The sequence below is a fragment of the Periplaneta americana genome, chromosome 5 (assembly GCF_040183065.1).
Source record: "Periplaneta americana isolate PAMFEO1 chromosome 5, P.americana_PAMFEO1_priV1, whole genome shotgun sequence".
Classification (NCBI taxonomy): Eukaryota; Metazoa; Arthropoda; class Insecta; order Blattodea; family Blattidae; genus Periplaneta; species Periplaneta americana.
This window is the reverse complement of record NC_091121.1, coordinates 76,444,207-76,458,166: the sequence shown is the minus strand read 5'-3', so window position 1 is coordinate 76,458,166 and position 13,960 is coordinate 76,444,207.

The window sequence follows — 13,960 nt, the reverse complement described above, 5'->3', positions numbered from 1 at the left end:
AAGGAGAATATTCGTGGAGAGATTTTTACGTTTATTTACAGGTTTCTTTTGGGAAATTTCTCATCCACTTGTGAAATTATGAGGACAATATGAATAACGAAAAATTAAATTAAACGTAGAAACTCGATCCTCGGGATTAAAGTAATGATAAAAAGCTACGAAATTCTCTTTGACAAATGTTTGACATATTCTTTTGAGACGACATAATTAGTCACATTTTTATAACCCTTGTCACGAGTTTATGTAGTTAAGTTAATCAAAACGCATGGAGTTCTGCTTTCAAAAGAAATGTCAACAACTGAAACAAGTCGTGTCGTCATTGTGTAGAAGAGTCGTCATCTCCCCTCGGTTGGGATAAAAGAGTATCTAATTACAATCCAAGTTCTTGAACTACAAGGAGCACCTTAATTATTATAATGAATCAGACCGTAACGCCACTGAGATTAAAAACCACATGACTACCGATATCCTGGTTCAAATAATTGTAGCATATTACCATCGTTAATATCATGAGGATTATACACTAGCCTATTTTCACAAAGTTTAAAAAATTTAATCTTTAATTGTAACTTTGAAGGAAATTAGTTTAAAATTAACTTAAAATCACTAAATATATATTAATGATTAACGTACGTAAAGTTAAACCTAATATTATTTCCAATTCTAAATATATGAGAAAAATATTTTGTAACAAGAAATAATCTAATCTTCTATATTCTCATCAACCTCGAGTGTTTAAATTGTTCAGAAATACAGTTTTTCGCATTGGAATTATCTTGCCGAATACAATTTGTGATAATAATTATCTACAGGTAATTTAATTTATCTTTTTAAACTTATGTTTGCTGTCATTACATAATTATTTATCGACTTCCGTTCTCGAAATAATTATCATGACAACAAACATCGTTAAGCTAAATTAAATTACGGAAAACATTCAGCACTCATTATATTATAGAAGAAAATACTCTGGGACGTAACAATACGTGACGATGAAGGTCGCGTGGCTTCTTTTTGGCACCAATGTCAATTGTGTAAAGATGACTTAACACAACCAGATTTGGACTATAAGTGACGCTGTCGCTTTCATATGTTAACTATCATTAATTGATTAAAACGTAGTGTGGCATATCAGTGCAATAAACTTACGGACTTCTTTTAAAATGACGAAAATAAACTAATGTGATGTCTCACAGACACCGCACGATAATTGCAGGGTTAAATCTTCCTGAAAATTAAACCATTTTATGATGTAGAATTTTTGAAGGAGTCCAGTAGGCTATTTCAGAGTTAAGGTTGTGTACCCAAACAAAGCTAATCTTAAAAAAAAAATTGTAGTAACTGTTACCAGGTGAACAGAAGAAGTCGCAGTGAAAGTTAGTCATCGAAAACAGAATTGCAAGCATGCACATTTTACTCTTTAGCTTTGGAAGGTAGTATGAACTTACAAGAAACAATTCAATTGACAATTTTCATTCATGAGATCGAAGAACTGTTCAACTGCTGACTTTATGTCCCTTGAAAAAACTAGGAAACGAACAGAGGAATAAACATTCTGGAAGCCATGAAAACGATCCTTACAGGATATCAGCTTACAAAGTTTGGAAAACCTTGCAGGATTGGCGACGGATGGCATTCCATCTTTTGACTGAAAGAAGCGAACGATTTATTGAACTTAAAGAAAAAAACAGAACAAGAAATAAATACTAGAAAATTAGACCAGGAATGTTTTGTGCTAAATCTCTCCATCTTGATAACGTGATGATAATTATTACACGTTGTGACGTTTGAATCGTCGGCAGTTTTAAAACATCTTACTAACGGAGTAGGGTGCTCATTATGGCTATTTTATCTACTTCTTAGACGGGCTTTCGATAAATAGTTAAAAAAATTATCATAAGAAAGCTCACTTTTAAAAAAACATGTCACGGAATTCATAGACTCCCACTGCGTGGGGCATTTAAGTGGTTGTGTGATTGTATGACTTGGATATTCGTAGGATAGAATGTGTATGAAATAAATTATGTGCCATTACGGTATAACACTGATTTTATTTCGTCGTTGTTCCTGCAATAACTCCTACGTGCAAAATATAATATTTTTCAGTAGGAAGGGAAAACACATTTATTCATTGCAGTGACAGTGATATATAGGAGATTGTGGATTCTTACATTTTCGAAAGAAAGAAATGTAATTACATATAGGAGATTTTATTGTTTGCTGTATCACTATTTAAGTTATTTAATAGAGCAAAAATCTGAAAATCGATAAATATGTCACATAGGAGTTATTGCAGGAACAACGACGATTTCTGTATTTTAAGGAATATTTATGCCTCTAATTGAAGTTCTGGCTGATATGTACATCTATTATCAGTCAGTACATGTCACTTGACGATATGTCAGAAGAAGAACAATTGTTTGTATACTTCTGAAGTCTGATTATTGTCATATGTAGCTAATCGGTTATGTATGTAATGGAGGGGGAAAGGAACTGGCCATTTTATCCCATCATCTCTTGGCCTAGCTGCCTCATAAGTGGTGCCTTGTTGGTATCACTTGTGAGGTTCAGACCTGTCTTCGAACAGTTGACTAAACAATAACATGCTATATTGCGGGTTGCATCAGCTCGCTGCCTCTAAGAAGCAATGATACAAGTAGCAATCAATAAGTTTCCGTAATGGCCTGAATGTAGGCAACACACAGTACATAGGAAACAGAAGTTATCTAGACCTAGGGAAACGCCTGGAATCTCTAATAAATGAATCACTTAAAAGGCAGAGAAGAAGACTAGCTACAAGGTGTATATGGAGAGATTCCAGGAAAAATCGCCATACATTCTTAATATTTTGCAACAAAATCACTTGTAGAACCTCAGTTCTTAAAGGCAATTTGACGCTGTTGGGTATACTGACAAAACAGGTATGGAATCAATGATCTTCAGTGATACGTACATGTAGGCCTACGTTTACTGGTGCAGTAAATACAAGTGCAGTCCGGGAATATATTGATTTTACCTTGTATGGTACGAGTTCCATCGATGCGTTCCCTCTAAGGAGCAAGATGCGAGTAGAGTATTACAGAAATGGTAACGGACATTTTTCTGAATAGGTGCCCACTTCAACGTTCCACGTTAAAATGTCATTTAGCAGTTCATGACGGAAACGGACAGACTTACGGATCAGATGAAGTTCCACTAGCATGCTTTTTCACTTTCGTGCTCCGAAACCATACTACGCCCCCACACAATCATAGTGATGCCATCACAATATGTCATGCCGTACAGTGTTGGGAAAAATATTAGTTGAAATTATGGTAATGAATACTGAAACAGTTGACGATGAAATGATGAAGGGAAACGAAGGAACCTATAGAAAAAGCATTAGGAACTTTTTCTTCGTTCACCATCCACGAATTTGCCATCACCCGAATTCGAACCCTGGTCCGCAGTCATCGTAAACCAGTGCTTTGCCAACTGAACTACAAAGGTGGTACAATGTAACTCTGGTCTGCCAACAAGCGTTGACAAAATATACTTTAATGAGCTGTAAGTTGTCAGGATTTTTACTGCCCTTCTTCTCTTTGCCCTTATCTGCAAGAGAGCGGGTAAAAAAACACGGACAAAATGCCTCCATATCAAAATACTTGGACAAGCTTATAATGTAACATAATTATTACAGTATACTTTTCCTGCCGGCGGTGTCAGTGGTGAATTCTGAGAAAGTAATTTTCTACCGTGTTATACGAACTAATAATTATATACAAGTACGGGGTGGAAGTAACAAAACTCTGCAGATTTTAATAACTAATTCTTTGGATAGAGTACAACAAAAAATCCGGATACCACATTAGTCCCAAATTAATACTTTTCTCAGAAAAAATAATTTGCCCTAAATATTAAACTATTTTATTCCACAAGTGTTCTCCATAAGATTCTGATTTTTATTATATAACTATTATGATTTATTCTTTCGCAGTTCTTAAATAAAATGGACGATTTTTTTTCAAAATAACACATATCCTTATTTCCTGCCATTAGGAAGTCTTGGAAACCCTACTGCAATGACTAAGAAACGCAATGTTGTTATTTAGCTCTCAGTTCGTACGTTTAGGTGAGCCGGCGATGCACTGTTGCCACAAATTCGCAGATTTTCAGCCTAATTATATAATTAATGATGCACTTAATTATGAAAAGCGTAATAAGTTTTTTTATTTATTTTATTGTATTATATTGCCCCTTTCAATCTGCACAGTTATATCATTTGTACTCTGTGTGTATGTGTATAGGTACTGTATGTAGACATATCTTGAGGATATTAGGGGAACTCGGGCAAATATGAGCAGTCAGATAATACGAGCAATTAGAAGGCTTTTAGCTCCTATGGTATTCATTCAAATGTTTCTTCTCTTTGTAATCGTTGGTAAGACTGTTTCATAGCCTACTTGCGTCTTGTAAGTCATTTGGATCGCGCTGGCATGTCTGTAAAGCATAAATTTTGAGTTTGTAAAGGAAGTCTGTTTGTTTATTGTATGAAATTGTGAGCAGATATTTAATTTCAATGTTATTCAAGTGCAGAAAAATATTATTAGACGGAGGTTGAAATAAATTATTGATGATAATTTTTAAAATGTTGTTTCTACTCATTGTTGCAGTGTATGAAATACAAAGTTTTTTGTGTGCTGCTTTCTAGGTAGAAAAATGTTAGCTGAAAGTTTAATATGATCAGGGACAATAAGGGAAATACGGTCAACTGCACTTCAACATGGCTAATATGAGGAACATTTTCTTATCAGTTTTTAATATAATTTGATATAATTTTGGTATCAAATACAATGATTAAGGCAAAGAATTAACATTATTTGATTGAGTTAATATGAATTACTTCACAAATTTCAAATGAATGATGCAGAAATAAAAAAAACTCTATTCGTCATCAGAAGTAGTCGGTTCAATTCATGGGAAGACTTGTTGAAAATCTCTGTGCATTTTTATTTGATCATGAGTAAGGTATAATATTCTTTTACATTTAGTAAGAGTCTGAATGTCATATTCCTCGAATTTTACTTTAGTCTTTCTGTTAAATTCTGTGTTTCTGAACTCTCCGTTAATTAAAGCTGAATTTATCCATATTACAGGAAATAGAAACCACAAGTTAGCGCGAGGTGAAGGCTCCCACCTTTCTAGACAATGTCATTAGTTGCAGTAAGGATATCAATTTTACGTGCCTGCCGCATTTATCACAAGAAAATACCATTGGTAGTAGTTCCTTATGATAGAAGTTGAATGGACAACAGATCATATTTCCGGCAGGAATGATTACATCAAAGGAGAAAATCTATGACCGTATCGGGTGTGTTTGTGTAGTGTACTGTGGAGTCAAAGAGTGTGTGTGTTCTGAAATTGAGTTGTGTGTTGAGAATTTCATTTGGATGTGTTTTTGTGTGTCTGTATATTTCGTATTGTTCTAGTGTGTTTAGTTCCTGGCTTTTTGGTTGTATGTGTAGAATTTCCATGTCTGTGTTGAGGTCTCTGTAGGTGTGGTTAGCATTTGTGATGTGTTCTGCATATGTGGAAGTGTTTTGTAATTTTGTTATGGTTGTGATGTGTTCTTTGTAACGTGTTTGAAATGATCTGCCTGTCTGTCATATGTAGAAGTTGTTGCAGGTGTTACATATGAGTTTGTATACGCCTGTGTGGTTGTTCATGTTTGTTTGTGTTATTTGACTCCACATTACACTACACAAACACTCCCCCACAGGAAACAAAACAAAAGGCGCCAAGACCAGCAAGAACTGGTTCTGAAGATGGCCAATATCAGGCCGAAACATGTTAACAAGGTAAATAAAATTTAACACGTGAAACTATTAGCATGTACATAGATTTTAAAGCATCGAGTTTAGATATTTTACTCATATTTATTTTCTATTGCGAAAAAATTATTGCATGTAAGTTCAGATATCGGCATAACAAATGGACCGTTAACACTACCTCAGACTATGCGGATTTTTTATTGATCATCACTTCCAATACCTATTAAATGCGCAACAATCCAATGAACTGTATCCATTGCGAGTTTATGCACCATTACGTCATAGAGATGGAATCCAATTTTGTACTTTTTAACAGTGCAGAGACTGAGAGCGAAAATGGAATTACAATTTATATTCCTATTCAGCAAAACTGCTCAGTATAATTGCCATATTTATGACAAATTGCTCTGAGCAGCGTACTTTCGCTCACCTGTGTGTAGAAGAGGCGAACGGGTGAGGAGATGCAATTAGCGTGGAGCTTGCCTAACGAACCAATTACAGAACGATGTTCTAGAATCCTGATTAGTGTTAGAAAAATTAAGACGGATGCATTTATCAGACGCCGAAGACCGTCTCGGATCTGCAGAAACGGCTGCATAGCGACGGTTTACCGAACGCGAACTATTCAAATGGTAGATATTTTCAGTTTGCATATAAATTACTAAACTTACTTCTATTCACAGACGAGTAAGACCAATCAATCATAGCAAGGGAATAGTCTATGAAATATAAATCGGAAACCATTAAACGCAATGTCAGAACATGAGATGGCTGCGCTAGTGTTTTGTTTTCAATCTTACAAGTAGTACTGTTGTATTACTCGACCAAGCCCAGTGGCGTCCTGCAGCCCGGAGCCGTGGCGCTACTGCTCCTGCGTTCGTAATACCGCATCGCGATAATTCACATTACGCTCACGGCTCCACTCGCTTTGGTCGAGTAATATCTATAGATAGCTTGGCCGGTGTTACGAACGAACATCTGAGTAGGGGTAATGTGAAGTGAGCCAGTCTCAGCATATTCAGTGGGATAGGAGGAGGAAGGAGGAGAACTGCATGTTGATGTAAGTTATAGCTATGTCGAAAAACATTGGTTACGTACCTGCACTCCACTCACTGCTATCTAAATACTCGTACTTAAGGGGTTAGGTACAGGTTACAGCAGTAAAATTTTTGAAAATATTCAACATTTTTCCCTCCATTACTGTATCTTGTGCAATAATGAAAATTTGTATGTTTAAAACACTGTCCTTGTGCTATATGAATATATATATATATATATATATATATATATATATATATATATATACGATTTAAAAAAAATTGTATTTCATAATGGTGGTAGTTCACTGTGCAGTGATGAAGCGTTTTCCTCACAACTCAGACTTGTTAACTTTTTCATGTTCTCTCTCTTTTATTTTATTGCTGAAACTCATGTTTACAATATCGTCCTGTTTCAACTACATTCTTTAATAAATAATATATATATATATATTTCTTAAATTTTGTGTTAGAAGAAAATACTGATATTTGACCATTTTTAATTGAATTTATTTTTTATCAGACAATCTATCAAACGGTAGGGAAGTGATCTTGCATCATACTGTATATATGACATGCATAAATACATAAAAAAATTTAATCTCAGAATGTTGGATAGTTTTTTTGAGTTATGTGGGAAACGCTTCATCACTGCACAGTGAACTGAATTTAAAAAAAATGAAAATACTTTTTTAATAAATTTTTTTCATATAGTTGAAGGACAGTGTTTTACACACATAACTCATACTTATTAACTTTTTCATGTTCTCTCTCTTTTATGTTATTGCTGAAACTCATGTTTACAATATCATGCTCTTTCAACTACATTCCTTAATAAATGATATATATTTTTTTTTTAATTTTTTTTAGAAGAAAATACTGATATTTGACCATTTTTAATTAATTTATTTTTTATCAGACAATCTATCAATGGTAGAGAAGTGATCTTGTATCATACTGTATATATGACATGCATAAATACACACAAACAATTTAATCTCAGAATGTTGGATAGTTTTTGAGTTATGTGGGAAACGCTTCATCACTGCACAGTGAACTGAATTAAAAAAAAAAGTAAATATTTTTTTTTAAATCGTAAAAATATTTTTTTCATTTAGCAGAAGGACAATGTTTTACAATTTTTATTATTGTACAAGATACAGTAATGGAGGAAAAAAATGTTGAGTATTTCCAAAATTTTACTGCTGTAAACTGTATCTAGCCCCTTAAAACAATTCAGTCTTCTCTCTCACTCTCCAACTCACAATAAACTAGGCTACAATGTCTTTATTAGTTCTATTAGGTACTAATAGTTTGCAATAGTTAGTATACTACACACTTGCACAAGGAAATGAAGTGAACTCCACACGAACTGCACAGCTACTAACATACATACCCCTTTCTTCTTTTTTAAACTATCATGGACTGCCTGATTTACTGCACAGATTTTTATGATCGCCCAAGCTGTCTAAACACTCCAGTATATGGGTATAATTTAAACAGTAAACGTAGAATATCTACTTTTTCATCTCCTTCAAACACAACAAAATTTTATCTATAAGTTTCAATCCAGGGAAAATCATTTCGTCTTTTCAGGAGACAATTAGGATTCTAAACAGTTTACAAAATACAGAACACCAAAATCTTTTTCAAAATCCAAATTCGTCATCTCAATGATGTTTCAGTCTTCAACCAAATTATTCTTGGTAGAATAGATTATTGATTCAGTAACTACCATTGATACGATTGTCTCAAGATGTAAAATAATATTCAAGGACATAAATGAAACTTCTCAATAATTTTGATACTGCTGAGACGATCTCAGTGTCTGAGAGAGTTATGAGCAAACATAACCATGAAAATTGTCGGTTGAAGACCGTAATAGGTTGACTATCCCGCTATAAAAGTAGAGAGAGTTCCTATTAGAGTCGTGCGCAATCGGTTATGAAAAATAGAAATTAAATATTGCTAATGAAAGCCTGGCGCTGCAGTCAGCATGCAAAGCTCTCCCATCTCGCGGACTGTCTCAGGGTCGGTTTATCAAATATTCGAGTTGTTTCTCATTCTTTGTGGGTGGACGGCAAACGCAGACCACATTGAGCCATGCAGGAGTTTCAAGAAACCTTGCAAGGACACGTTTATCATCGTGTAGGCCTACCATATAATTGATAATTCTTCCTCTCTCAGTACATTCAATCAATCAATTTAATCATCCATTCATCCATCCATCGACTCGTTGATTCATTCGTACATCGATTCATTCATGTATGGATTGTTTGATTCATTCATTGACTCACTGATTGATTGATTAATGCATTGATTTATTAGTTGATTTATTCATAGATTCATTGATTCATTTATTCATCCAATCTAGATATTACAGTTGGGTACCTTCAAAGGTAACAGCATGCTTCGTGAAAGTACAAGCATTTGAACTTCAGAGTGCTTTTCTTTTTGTTAACAACACTCTATCTTCTTTTAAAAATGAAATAATAATGCATCTTGTAGAGTAATTGAAAGGTATTATACGAGTATATTAACAACTACTGTTTTAGAGGTATTAATTTAGTGTACATGCATGTATGTATGTATGTATTTATGTATTTATGTATGTATGTATGTATGTATGTATGTATGTAAAATTATAGTTTATCCAACGACGCTCGCAACTGCAACTGCCGAGGTTATCTCAGCGCCACCGGTGTGCCGGAATTTTGTCCCGCAGGAGTTCTTTAAATGCCAGTAAATCTACTGACATAAGCCTGTCGCATTTAATGACATTTAAATGCCATCGACCTGGGCCAGGATCGAACCCGCAACCTCGAGCATAGAAGGCCAGCGGTATACCAACTTCGCTACCGAGGCCGACTGTATGTATGTATGTATGTATGTATGTATGTATGTAAAAATGAAATTTTAGAGCAATATTATTCCAAAGCCTTCGCAAAACTGCACTATTTTTTTTTCATTTCATTTATTGTATTCCAAAGATCTTACATTAGCAATGAAGCTTTTAGATGTGGAACAAGTCAAAATTTCACAAGATTACAATTACAAGTTTTACAATTTTTTTTAATTTCAATTTTTTACCATTTTTGGCGAGATGTAGTGAGATGAAGTGAGACCGAGGATTCGCCAACAGATTACCTGGCATTGCTAGTATCTGTGTGAGAATTCTAACTTTCAAGCCTAACAACAATAGCTGTAAATACAACAAAAAACACTATAGCGCAAAAACTCTTTTTAAGAACATTTTTTGCTAGAATAAAAAAACTCGGAATAAAAGTGATATGTAGTAAGTCTATATGTTTATAGTTGGTAGTTCTTGATGTTAGAAAAGTTAGAGCTTTTCCTTTAGCAGGACGCCTTTTCCCTTCACATGATACAATAGGCTATCTTTACTATATTTATATACATTTATTACTACATTTATATTTTTTGTCTAAATACATCCTTGCAATGGATTCCACGTGTTATTAGAAGACACCTTGAATATATCTCTCCTGGAGCGTGTGTATAAATTCCATATCTTCAAACCTACAATATAAAACGAGAACAAAATGAGACGTGTCAATTGGACTTAATTAAAGTCTGTCCCATGGGAATGATGCATCTTCATATCCCCTGCGTCAACACCACCAGCATTACAGCGTTTGACCTCAGCTAGAAACGGCACTCCCATCCTATGCAATTACCCCCCAAGTGCCTCTGTAAATCCGGTAACATGCTTCCTCTCCTACACGCATAAACCAAAAACGCAAACATCATAAGTCTAGATGTTATATCTCCATTCGAACTTAATTAAACCTGCTCAGTTAAGTACAGCATGACCCGCAAGCCATACAGTTATGTTATCTTCATTATTAATTACGACATTACATCCTATTTCATGATGTTATGATTACGTCATAGAGCATGCCATATATAGTTGTTGGTATATGAAAATTTATAAATCGTATGAAATCAGTTTCAAGTAAATCGCTATTTTGTCGAACAATATTACTACGAAACTCTTTCGAAGTAAAGTAAGTTTTCGGCACAAAAATTCTCTTTCTTTTTAAATGTTGCACTATTTCTCGAAGTCTGATTCTATCCTCAACATTGATTAAAATATTGCATGTTGTGGACTAGATCTCAAAATGAGGATTTTCCTCGAGATTCTCCAGTTTCCCCCAACATAAAGTATATTTATTCTACCCTTCCTCTGTTGTCCTAAGAGTGAAATTAAATGATCACCCTTATTACTAATTCTGTGAGGAATGCTCACTACCAGATACCGGTGTCAATCGTTGTATCCTAAATGACTTTTCTGCATTTTCTTGAAACTGAGTTTTATAGGACAAAGAAATTCGAGACGTTTCCACTCCATGATAGATCGACGGGAATGTGGCTCAAAATGATGGCACCAGGACTCGCCACTTGTCACAATGTCATGCAAGAACTAATCATCTTCCTACTGCTATTGTCTGAAGTTCTGTTGGAAGATTCTCACATGTTCCGCTTTCTTTTCCGTACTTAAAGAAAGTAGTTCCCACTGCGCACAAAATTTACCATACTGCAGATGTTATTGGAGAATTTTATGGCTGATATTTACTAAAAAAATGTTCGCTTATTTTTATTCTGCTATTCGCTCGGACAAAAACATCGATTATGCTGAACTGAATTTGGCGTGATAGCCTTAAGCGCATCGCCTAATCGTGGATTGTCCTGTAGAGACGTTCGATCGAAACGAAACCCTGCACAGAATTCCTTTACAGCTGATTTCGCTAGGCATATCTCTACACATACTTCAACCATTCTGCGATGGATTTCAGCAGATGTATGCTCTTCTACAATAAAAAAATCACTTTTGGAGGCTTTCATCTTGTACCATTCGTTTTTATTATTTTTTTTTTTCATTTCTTCGGAACAACAATGACAGATATGCCAACCACGTTTACAAATATAAAGACTAAACCCATGATTGTCGATATCCTTAAAATGAACTCCAGCCAATATTCCTGTTATACATAGTAAGCCTCAACCAAACTTCCATTAGAACTAGCCTGTGTATTTGTAAAAATAATGCATTATGTAAACTAGCAACAAAATTAAGTTTGAAGGTAGTAAGAAAACTATAAAAATTAGCATTCCATGAATCCTATTACATAAAATAATGATATAAAAAATGAAGAAATCCCGGAAGAAAACGAGAGATATATTTCCCTTCCTAAAACTACGTGTGTTTCCTGATACATTTCTTGTTTCATTTTTATAGTTCAATATAAATTTTACACTTAAAAAGAAAGTCACTGACATGAGGCAAAATGTTGAAAAATTCTGCAGGTTACATATTCAATGGAAAGCATTTCGAGCTACGATAAAAATATAATTACTGAAATGCATTAAACAATATTTAATACGAGTATATCTATGCAATGCAAATACACGCTTTCAGAGACGATCTGTCCTCTTCGCTGAAGCTAAGTAATGACAATATTTTTAGATGCGCAAAAACTGTAACAATATTAATCTAAAAAACACATTCGAATTTCTTCCTAAAACCGCTTTTGTTAACATTATATTTTATTAGTCGTATTGTCATAAAACATATCGAAGGCTTAAAAGTTTTAAACTCAATAAACATTTCAGGCGCCACATAAAAATTTTTAGCCACCATGACTACATGGCGACCGAAATTTGTCTACACCTGATTTTTATAATACTTTAAATTTAATGCATACCTACACTGATGCATGTTGCTTGGAGACTCTAGGTAACCAAATGCAGGACTCTACTAATAACAAAATACAGTGAAACCTCTCCTTAAGGACACCCCAAGATACGGACACTCCTCATATACCGAAAGATTTTTATGTCCCAACTGATATGATATAGAAATAATGATAAATTTAACACTCGTTTATGGACACACTCAGACACGGACACGGACAGCTGTTTCACAGTCCTAAAGCTTGCTTTACCTCCTGACTGTGGACAGAAATTGGATTTCAAGACCTAATATGTTACAAAAATGGAAAATTTAGTACAGAAATTCCTTAACATGAAAGAAGACAATAACAGTCTCGTAGGCTACCACTAGCCCAGCCGGCCACCTCTTGTTACTGGAAGCGGATGGATAAACAGTCATAAAATGTAACCTGTCTGATGGGTTCAAGGTTTTCGCGATCGCGAAATTGTATTCGAGACATAATATGGTTAGTAGGATTATTCTCTTCACTTCAATCAGTTATACTGTTTCGAGAGACATGGCACCTGAACATAAAAGTTAAGTTGAAAACTATAAATACAGTACTGCATAACTGTAGCCTTAGTATAAAATTGCATGGCACAGTACTGTATTTTTCTTTTTCGGTCTTATCTACTGTAGTTCAAAGTTGCAAAGAATTTACTGTAGAACAGTAGACTGTATTTAGAATTAAACTACAGTAATACATTTCATTTAAAGCGTGAAAGGATAATAATGGATATTATAAATTTACTGTTAGATTGGGGAGCCTCCCTCCCAATAAAGGACACCTTCCAGATGCGGACAGATTGTTACGTCCCTTCGATGTCCTTAAATGAGAGGTTTCACTGTATTGGTTAAGTATTTACTGAAGAAAGCCATAGAAATATAAACTTCTCAGTAAAATCGTCTAACATCAGAAATAGAATTTTGCCACAGAAATTATCTATGCAAATATGCAAGCGGATTTGTGTCAGGATATCTGAATTGGACTTAATTCGATACTACATTCAATGTATCTAGCCATTTAAGAACAGTTTCATCATCGCACCTGAATTTAATTCCACATACTACGGTACGAATATGATTTTAACAAGGCCGTAACCTTGGCAGTCTGCAAGCCGTGAATTTCACACTCCAGGTATGTTAAACTATCAATCAAAACATAAAAAGGAGTGATTAATAGGTGGCCGTGACTGGAGATAGATCGGTCTAGTTCTGCAATATCATCAACCTCATATATCATCTCAGAACGCCGCACACCGGTTGTAATTGATAACTACAGCGGAGCCCATGTTAATACGGGTAAAAAGTGGAAGTAGGTATTTGTGTGTCTGTATATTCAGCGAGCCCTGAGGGAATGATATTGAGTAATGGATGTCCAC